Consider the following 9380-nt stretch of genomic DNA (forward strand, 5'->3'; position numbering starts at 1 on the left):
AGGATTTCTGTCTATCCCAAGCAGTTTTCAAACAGTTGCGAATCATCTTAACTTTCTCTTTGGTTTCTTTGACTAAGTCAACCCCGTGAGTCTGATTTTCTTTAATTTCGGTCCAATATAAGGGCGTTCAACACTTACGCCCATACAAAGCCTCATAAGGCGCCATTTTCAGACTTGACTGATAACTATTATTGTAGGCAAACTTTACCAACGGTAAGTACTTTTCCCAACTACCTTGAAACTCGAGAACACAACACCGCAACATGTCTTCTAAGATCTGAATCACTCTTTCTGACTAACAGTCGATTTGCGGGTGAAATGTCGTACCAAAATTCAGTTTTGTTCCTAATGCCTCTTGCAACTTCTTCAAAAATCATGAGGTAAACCTCAGATTTCTATCCGAAATAATCGATAAGGGTATTCCATGAAGTCTCACGATCTTGGAAATATACAACTTAGCCAATTTCTCAAGGGAATAGTCAGTACGCACCGGTATAAAATATGCCGACTTTATTAATCTATCAACAATGACCCAAACGAAATCCTTTTTCCTTGGCGTCAAAGGCAACCCTGGCACAATATCCATGGTTACACGGTGCCATTTCCACTCGGGAACCATCACAGGTTGAAGTAAACCTAAAGGTACTTGATGTTCGGTATTCACTTGTTGACAAATTAGACACTTGAAAACAAATTCCGAAATGTCTTTTTCATTCCCGGCCACCAGTACATCTTCTTCAAGTCGTTATACATTTTCACACTATCTGGATGGATAGATAAGCAACCACAATGTGCTTCTCATAAAGTCTTCTGAACAAGCTTATCATTCTTAGGTACACAAATCCTATCTCGGTACATTATACAACCGTCGGTACCAATACGAAACTCTGATTCATTTCCTGTCTCGTACTGAGCTATCTTAGCTTACAAATCCTTATCACCTTTCTGAGCCTCACAAATCTCTTGAAGGAACACCGGTTTAGCTCTCATCTCAGCTAGAATCAAACCATCATCAGTCACGATCTATTGAGTATTCATAGCCTTTAAGGCGAACAATGATTTCCTACCTAATGCATCGGTGACTACGTTCGCCTTCCTGGGGTGGTAGTTAATCACCAACTCGTAATCCTTTATCAACTCCAACCATCTTCATTGCCATAAATTCACCTCCTCTTGAGTCATCAAATATTTTAAACTCTTATGATCAGTAAATATTCGGTATCTCTTGCCATATAAATGGTGTCTCAAAATTTTCAACGCGAACATAATAGTGGCCAATTCTAAATCGTGCATCGAGTAGTTTTTCTCATGTGGCTTCAGTTGTATTGAAGCGTAAGCTATGACCTTACCTTCTTGCATGAGTACACATCCGAATCCATTCAAAGAGGCGTCGTTATATACCACAAACTCTTTTCTCGATTCCGGCTACACTAAAACTAGGGCTTCAGTTAACAAGGTCCTTAGTTTCTTGAAACTCTACTGGCATTTCTCTATCCATTCAAAATTGATATCTTTTTGTAACAACCTTGTAATCGGAGTAGCTATTATTTAGAATCCATTTACAATACTCTGTAATACCCAGCCAAACCTAGAAAGCTTCATATCTCTAACACACTCATCGGTGGTTTCCACTCAACGATAGCTGAGATCTTACTCGGGTCAACTCTAGTCCCGCCACCCGACATAATGTGTCCAAAGAATCTGACCTGTCGTAGCCAAAATTTTCTTTTACTAAACTCGACATACAACTGCTTATCTCTTGAGGTTTGTAAAACTGTCCTCAAATGTTCCGCATGCTCACTCTCATCATGCGAATAAACTAATATGTCATCGATAAAAATGATGACGAACTTATCAAAATATGGTTGGAAAATGCTGTTCATTAAGTCCATAAATATCATCGGCGCATTCGTTAAACCAAAGGGCATGAAGAGGAACTCATAATGCCCATACCTTATCCTGAATGCGATTTTCGGTACATCTTGCTCCTTTACTCTGAGTTGATAATAACCGGACCTCAAGTCTATCTTGGAAAACACGGTTGCTCTTTTCAATTAGTCAAAAAAAATTTCGATCCTTGGCAAGGGGTACTTTTTCTTCATTGTCACTTTGTTGAGTTTTCTATAGTCTATACATAACCTCATTGACTTGTCTTTCTTTTTCACAAAGAGTACCGGAGCACCCCACGGAGAATAGCTCGGTCTCGCAAAACCTTTATCCGTTAACTCTTGTAGTTAAACTTTCAACTCCTTTAACTCAGTCAGAGCCATCCTATATGGAGCAATCGAGACAGGTGCTGTACTGGGGACTAACTCAATCCCAAATTCAACTTCCCTCACTAGAGGCAATCCAAGTAATTCCTCCGGAAACACATCTAAGAACTCACATACCACTTCAATTCAGATGCTTGAGTAGTCAATACAAAAGTGATATAAGCTTCATATCCTTTTCTCAAATATCTTACTATTGACATGGACGATATCACCAGTGGCAAGTTATCCGTTCTACCCAATTCAACCCGAAGAACATCCCCGCTTTCACACTTCAACTCAATAACTTTTCTCGCACAGTCCACTACAACACTATGAGAAGTCAACCAATCCATCCCAAGGATTACATCAAAATCATCAAATGGAAATAACATGAGGTTAGCCGGAAAACAATGACCTCTAATTGTCAAAGGACAATTTCTACATACTTGGTCAACCAATACATGCTTGCCTAAAGGGTTGGAAACTTTCACCAAAAATTCAGTGGATTCAACTAGCATATTCGTACGAGGTATCAGTTTTATACAAATAGACATCGGGTCAATCAAAGCAACAACAGATATATCATGGATAAAAAAAGTACCTGTAATCACATCGGGAGAGTCTGCCTCTTCACAGGCACGTATAGCATAAGTCCTTGCAGGCACTCTACCCTCTAACCTTACAGCAGCTTATCTAGGCACACCTCTACTACTAGCCCCACTTCCCGGGTTCTTATGCGGTTTACCTCTTGAAGGAGTATTACCCGATCTCACGCTTTGATCCTTGTCTTTCTCGACCATTTCAGGACAACTACGAATAGAATGATCCAACGACCCATATTTAAAGAAGCCTCTTTCATTTCCTCGGCACTCACCAAAATGACATCTGCCACATTGTAAACATTCTGGTCTATTTGATCGAGTACTACCCACGCTTGCTACAGAAGTGGTTTGAGCTTTAGACATCATGTACTATTTGTTCTTGTTTCTGCTCGAGAGTCCTGTTGACACATTTGATCGAGTAGAAAACTCTCTCCATCTCTTGGATGAGGTCTGGTGTGATTTCCCCATCTATCTTTTCTTTGAGTCACGAGACTCAATGTCAGCTTTTCTCTTCTCTTTGGCCAATTCTTCAGCCTTACAAGCTATCTCGACAAGTACCACAAACTCTTTCAGCTCTAAAATACCAACTAATAAACGAATGTCTTCGTTCAGACCATCTTCAAACCTCTTGCACATAATGGCTTCTGTAGATACGCACTCTCGCGCATATTTGCTGAGCCTTATAAGCTCACGCTCGTACTCAGTCACCGTCATACGGCCTTAATTTAGCTCAAAGAATTCTTTCTTCTTGATTTATGAGCCTTTGACTAATGTACTTTTTACGGAACTCTTCCTGGAAGAAATCCCAAGTTACTGTCTCCCTTGGTACCACTGACACGAGAGTAGTCCACCATTGTTAGGCTGAATCTCGTAGGAGTGACATTACACACTCCATACACTCTTGTGGCGTGCACGATAATTCGTAAAATACCCTAATAATATTTTCCAACCAAAGCTCGGCCTTCTTTGGATCATCATCAATATTTGCTCGAAATTCCTCAGCCCCATGCTTACGGATTCTGTCTACTAGAGGATTTTCTCTTCTAGCCATTTCTTCTCCTTGAGGAGCTATAAGAATGGTGTAACATCCCAAACCCGAGTCTTACGTCGGGACAGAATACAAGGCGTTACCATACTTAAACACATGCTTTTCAATGTTCTCGAGTCATCTAAAACTTGATCAAATTTAAAACTTTAACTAAACTCCTTAACAAAGGCCTACGAGGCCTCAAACATCCATTGAGAACAACTCAAGACTGGCTCAGGTCCTTAACCGACTTTAGAAAAATAATCCCTTGAAACAGGGGACACGCCCGTATAGAAGGGCAACAATCCCGTATGTTCATTAAAACACGGCCGTGCTAATGGCCAGTTTGACACACACGGCCTAAGCCTCTAAGGACACGCCCATGTCCCACGTCTGTGTGAATTAAATTTTAAATTTGAACCTACAGGGGTTTTCACACTGCCTAACACATGCCCATGTCCATGGCCCGTGTCTCTCACACGACCATGACATGCCATTGTCCTAGCCCGTGTCTAAAAATCTTGATATTCTGTTTCTGACTTCAGCAATCCTTAAGGGTCACACGGCCAAGGTACACGCCCGTGTGCTAGGTCGTGCCCTTCACACAGTTGAGACGCATAGTCGTGTCTCTGCCCATGTGTTTACTACCATGCATACTAACTTGAATTTTTTACGTGAAGGGGACACACGGATGGACAACACGCCCACGGGGATGGCCATGTGTCACATACGGCCTAGATACACGCTCGTGTGTCTACCCGTGTGGACAACATAGAGCTATTTAACAAGCCTTTTGCCACCCTGAAATACAAAATAACAACATCCATCATCCTAAAGATCATCATAATATGATTTGTCAATCCAACAACAACATCTAAGGCATTTACACATTTCATATTTACTAAAACAACCATCAAACTACCCATTCATGAAATAACTTCTTGTATTCATATAACAACTTTCAAGTTTAGCCATTTTCGTGTCCTTATACAAAATGAATCAAAATGCTAAAATAAGCCAACACATTTGGCCAATTAACATTGACACAAAATTATAAAGTCAGGGTCCTATACATGCCATAATCAAAATAAATAGATCTAACTATACCAAGTGCTTCGATTGATAGTGTGATCGATGCTTCCGATGTCTGTTGATCCACGAGCTAATTAGGCTGCACTATAAGAAAATGGAAAGAAATATGGTAAGCATAAAGCTTAGTAAGTTGCATGACATGAATATAACAACTTTACCATACATTATCATGCTCATAGTACTTAAGTAGGCATAAGCACAACTTACTCGTCACTAGCCAATACATTTCACATAGCATAAATTGAGCTCACATATCATACATTTCAAATAGGTACTTGTACCACTCACAACATGGTTATACTTTCCTTGTTTAACTTAAACTGTGACTCTCACCGTTGAACCATTTAGAATGCTATCGGATAGTTATTAAGCCTCAAACATAGTGTGTAATGCCGATGCCATGTCCTAGACATGGTCTTACACTGGCTCATCCATCTAGGTGATGCCATGTCCCAGACATGGTCTTACACTGACTATCGAAATCGAGGCTGATGCCATGTCCCAGACATGGTCTTACAATGACACATCTCGTAGCCGATGCATGTCCCAGACATGTCTTACACTGGCTTACATCTCGAGGCCGATGCATGTCTTAGACATGGTCTTACACTGGCTCTCACATCTCTGTGCCGATGCCATGTCCCAGACATGGTCTTGCACTGGCTCTCATAATGTGGCTGATGCATATCCCAGACATGTCTTACACTAGCACACAAATGTCCCAAATGTCATGGCCTGAATATCCAATTTATTTCTTAATGTTCAAACATGAGTTCTACTATCCCAATATTCATCATACATGATTATTTCCACAAACAAGCAATTCATGCTATCTGAATTCAAGCACATATAATATCAATGTAGTTGTATTATTTACATACAACTTACCTCGAATTACAAAATGTAGACGACTAGTTCGGCTTAGTCCACTTGCTTCACTTTTCCCCAGTCTAGGCCCAAATTTTGTAATTCTTGATCTAGAATGATAAAAATTTATGAATTTAATCATTTTATGAAACTACATACTAAACAATTTAAAATTGGGCAAAATGACCATTTTGCCCCTAGACCTTTGTAAAATGACCATTTTACCCCTACGTCTAAAAATCAATTTTTCTCGAATTTCTTCAAATCTTAAGCCTATTTGATTACTTTTTACACTAGAAGCAGTCCAAAATTCTCAATATTTCACATCTTTATCACCTATTTTACAACTTATGCAAAATGGTCCTTTTTAGGGTTTTTATGAGAAATCTCTTCACAAAAGTTGTTTATTTCACAACTATAGTTCATTTCTTCCATAAAATTTTAGAAAACAACATGTCTACCATCATGTCAAAACTCTAGTCTTTAAACCATTTTGCAAAATAGTCCTTTCATTTGAAAGCTCATGTTATAAGGGTTCTAAAAATGTAAAAATTTTCAAGAAAAGCCATCAAAGTCACTTACTTGCAAGAGTACAGAGTGGCTGAAATTTTTGAAGCTCAAAACCCCCTAAAATGGTTGAATTTTCAATGGAAAAGATGGTAGAAAAAGATGATATCTTTCTCTTTATTTAATTTCCATTCTAGTCAAAATTAGGTCATCAAATTACCTAACGATTTGACCCATTGATTACCTTGTCCCTATGGCCAGCCATGCCTCTTGGAGGGGGTCTAATTGCCATTTAAAGACCTCCAATCATGCTCTATAGCTATTTGGTATGTCTATCAAGTAAAATAGAACTTTTACCCTTTATGTGATTTAGTCCTTTTTTCTAATTAAGCAAGCAATCATTAAAATTAATTTACCAAAAATTTCACTCTCATATAATCATGCCACAACAAATAAAATAATATAAAAATAATTTCTCCAACCCCGGTTTAGTGGTCTCAAAATCACAGTTTTGACTAGGCCCAAAATCAGGCTGTTACAAATCAGTTGAGGAATTAAGAGAGGTGGGGGAGGTGGAGTATTCGGATTCGCACGAATAAACTTTGAGTACCAAATGTCCATCATATGGAGGTAAGCTTCTCTAGCCCCACCTCCCTAACTCAATGTCATGGGCCTACTATCCATGGGCGCGGTCCCTTCAGCGGGAGCCGGTGCATTACTTTCCATGTCATCTACTGTAGTCATGTCAGGATCCATTTACTATATATATAAAAACACAATTTATCTCGTCAGAAATCGTCACACTATCAATATACAATTATGGCATGTATAGCTAGACTCATACACACACTAGGTTAGTCTTAGAATCGACTAAACCATAGCTTTGATACTACTAAATGTAACACCCATTACTCAAGTCCAAAATAGGAGCTGGGCACGAGGCATTACCTGACTTAAACGCATACATTCAATATTTTCTGAAGTGTAAAATCTAGGTCAAATTAAAATTTTCCTTTCAGGGTGTGTTGATTCCTAATATGGGCCTACAAGGCCCAAATCATACTTTGGAAATGGTCTGGGATTAATTCGATTACTTATGAAAACTTTGGAAAATGTCACTTGAAATAGGTCACATGCCCGTATGGAAGGGCAACACGCCCGTGTGGCCTGTTGACCTGGCCGTGCCAAAGGCCTGTGTGGATTAAATTCCAATTTTGAACCTACAGGAATTTTCACATGACCTGACACATGCTCGTGTCCATGGTCCCTGTGCCTCACACGACCTTGACATTCTGTTTCTGATGTTAGCAACAATTTAGGGGCACCAGCCAAGGCACATGCCCATGGCTAGAGACCGCGTCCTCCACACGACTAAGACACACGACTGTGTCTCTACCCGTGTGCTTACTACCATGCACACCGGCTTGCAAATTCAAGGTACAGGGGACACATGGTCAAACAAAACGCCTATGGGACTGATCGTGTGTCACACACGGCCTAGACACTTGCCCGTGTGTCTACCTATGTGGATGATATAAGGCTATCTACCAATCCTTTTTGCCACCTTGAAACGCAATATAATACCCTCCATCATACCAAAGTCTAGCATGACATAATTTCTCGATCGAGCAACCATAATTAAGATATCTACACATTTCACATATGTTTAAGCAACCAATTCATGCATTTTGCTATCCAAACATTGAAATTCATATGGTCCATCATACCAACAATTTCTCATTCATGAAAGACCTTCTTGTATTCATAAAATAACTTCAATATTGGCCATTTTCATGGCCTTATACAAAATGAGTCAAATACTAAAGTAAGCCAACACATTTGGCCCCCAAACAATGTGACACTAAAACAAAATTAAAAGATCCTATACATGCCATAATCAAAGTAAAAGAACTAACTATACCAAGTGCTTCAAGTGATAGTGTGACTGGTTTCTTTGACGTAGGCAATGATCCTCGAGCTACTTTGGGGGCTCTATAAGAAAATGGAAAGGAAAAGGGGTAAGCATAAAGCTTAGTAACTTGCATGAAAATAAACATCAACTAATTATCATACAACAATATGCTAATAACATTTCATAGCTTGTCTATGTATACAATAAATAGACATAAGTACAACTTACTCATCACCATCCAATACAATTCATATGACATATATTGAGCCCATATCTCATACATTTCAATTAGGTACCTGTATCACTCACTACATGGTCATAACTTTTCTTATTTCGATATAAATCATGAATCTTTTGTTGAACCATTTGAAATATTACCAGATACTCAATAACCCCGAACATGGGATAAGATGTCGACGCCATGTCCCAGACATGGTCTTACATTAGCTAGCACATTAAAGTTGATACCGTGTCCCAGACAGGTCTTACACCGACTTTCATATGCCGAGGCCAATGCCATGTCTAAGGCAGGTCTTACACTGGCTTTCATCTATTAGTGTCAGTGGCATGTCCCAAACTAGTCTTACACTGACACACAATAAGCTAACACAATGTCCCAGACAGGTCTTACATTAGCTTGTATATCCCAAGGTCGATGCATGTCCCAAACATGTCTTACACTAGCTCTTGTCTCAATGCCAATGCATGTCCCAGACATGTCTTACACTGTCTTTCATAATATGGCCGATGCATGTCCCAGACAAGTCTTACAGTGGCTCACATACCACCCAATGTCATGGTACGAATATCCAAGTCTATTCCAAATGTTCAATCGGAAGTCTTTACTACATTAATTTCTTGACATGCATTCTCATAATCACAATCAAACAATTTATGCAATATCAATTCATTCATACATCATAGCAATATAGTTGCTGTGACAGCCCAAAATTGACCCTAGTCGGGAAGTGGTTTTGGGACCACTAAACCGAGTCACCGAAATGTTTGAACGTAATATTTATTGTCTAGAATATGTAATTATGAATGTGTGAAAATTTCAAGCTTCGATTTAGCCGATTGCATGTGAATTCAGTTAGTAGGACTTGTGTGACACTTTTGAA

This window comes from Gossypium arboreum, chromosome 11, assembly GCF_025698485.1.
Source record: "Gossypium arboreum isolate Shixiya-1 chromosome 11, ASM2569848v2, whole genome shotgun sequence".
Lineage (NCBI taxonomy): Eukaryota > Viridiplantae > Streptophyta > Magnoliopsida > Malvales > Malvaceae > Gossypium > Gossypium arboreum.